At 49.6% G+C, this 1907-nt stretch overlaps 1 pseudogene; it reads left to right on the top strand.

Moving 5' to 3' along the window:
• The first annotated feature begins 589 nt into the window (after nucleotides 1-589).
• LOC138169781 (ATP synthase F(0) complex subunit C2, mitochondrial pseudogene) lies at nucleotides 590-1260 on the top strand (annotated as a pseudogene).
• The last annotated feature ends 647 nt before the right edge of the window (nucleotides 1261-1907 follow it).

Below are 1907 nucleotides of genomic sequence, written 5' to 3' on the forward strand. Positions count from 1 at the left end.
TCTGGCACATGTCAGCTCCTTCACCATTTCTGCTCCAAGGAATTCAAGGCTCAACCAAGCCACAAACAAACAAAGTCTCAGCATCCTGGTCATGCTTCAGTCACCTGGGCTCCTGGGCTCCGGGGCTCCTGGCTCCGGATACCTACGGATTCCAGGTTCCTAGATTCCTGGGCTCCTGGCTCCTGGGCTCCAGGGCTCCGGGGCTCCGGATACCTATGGATTCCAGGTTCCTGGGCTCCTGTTCAGAAGAAGCTCCACCACTACCACAAGCTCTCAGGACATTCTGGCTCAGTTCTCGATTTTCTCTTCTGTAGCTGCTCTGCCACCAGATGTCGGTCTCAAGGACATTCTGACTGTGCCTCTCTGGGGCTTTTCTTATATACACAATATTACATACTTCCTTCAGCCAATTTCCTGCTACATCAATAACAAGGGAACAGGAGTTCATACCTTCCGTTCCCCCAATCAGAGGCTTGATCAGTTACTAAGTGTTAAGTACCTGCTACTTTTGCCAACACAAAGGGATCTTCAAACTCAAAATTACATTACCATTACAGGTATTTGACAGAAGTAACTGTGAAGCTCTCTGTCTCCTCTGCTCTGCCGACAGCTCTTCAGCTTTGCCCCTCATCCCCTGAGAATGTACGCCTGTTTCAAGTTCATCTCTACCCCTGCCCTTGTGAGGAGCAGCTCTCAGCTGCTGAGTAGACCGCTGTCTGCAGTGGTGCTAAAATGGCCAGAGGTTCAGACAGATGAGAACCTCAGCATTTTGGCAGCATCAAGTCCCTTGACCTCTCTTGTCCCCAGATGTGGATTCCAAACTGGTGCCATCTCAAGGGACATTGACACAGCAGCCAAATTTATTGGAGCTGGAGCTGCCACTGTGGGGGTGGCCAGCTCTGGAGCTGGGATTGGGACTGTGTTTGGAAGTCTCATCATTGGTTATGTCAGGAACCCCTCCCTGAAGCAACAGCTTTTTTCCTATGCCATCTTTGGCTTTGCTCTGTCTGAGGCCATGGGGCTCTTTTGCCTGATGGTGGCCTTCCTCATCCTCTTTGCCATGTGATGGAGCCATTTCTATTCCCCCTACGTTTCTGAATGTTCCTCCTCGTCCTCCTGGTTCTTCCATGTCTCTTCCAGCCTGTGTATACCTCCACCTCCATCTTACCAGGTAGCCCTGGGGAAAGCCATGGGCTCAGGGTTTGACAGAGGGAAGACAAATAAATACTGTATTAATAAGCAAAAAAAAAAAAGAAGTAACTGTGAAGTGAGTTTGGGGAGGTAGCTGAGTTTGTTGAGAAGGGGTTTTCTAAAGGAGAGGGGAGAAAAAAACCTGCTTGCTCACACACACACACACACACACACACACACACACACACACACACACACACATAGAAGCCCTTCCACAATTCCCGTGTTTCTTCCCACCAGGACTATGGGGATGCTTCCACTGCCCCCACCAACTCCTTGCCTTTCCAGGTTTCAGTCCTGTAGCTATCTAAGATAGTGCTCAGCATTTGCTTTGTTGTGGGTCTTCTCCTCTTGTATTTTTGTTGATCCAGTCCTGGTTGTAAGGCACCCATGGGCTTCATGACTTTATTTACCTCCTGTAGGTCAGTGAGCACCCTCCATTTCCCTGATTGTTTTTTTAATAACAAAGACAGGAGAGTGCTGGGATCTCCTTCCCAGCTCCGACCTTATTCCCGGCCTTCGGACGTGTCCAGCTTCTTGTCTCCAAGAAGAACTTACCCTCACAGAACACCTAAGGACAAGGAGGTTGCCAAGTGAGGCTGCTCTTCATTCAGTTACATCTTAACAGTGTGGCCATCAGAACAAAGCAGAGCGGAACCGTGGGACAGAGAGAGGAGGACAGAGAGAGAGAGAGAGAGAGAGAGAGAGAGAGAGAG

Source organism: Petaurus breviceps, unplaced genomic scaffold (genome assembly GCF_028583685.1).
Source record: "Petaurus breviceps papuanus isolate PSGF00001 unplaced genomic scaffold, PetGlider_PUasm1.0 378, whole genome shotgun sequence".
NCBI lineage: Eukaryota > Metazoa > Chordata > Mammalia > Diprotodontia > Petauridae > Petaurus > Petaurus breviceps.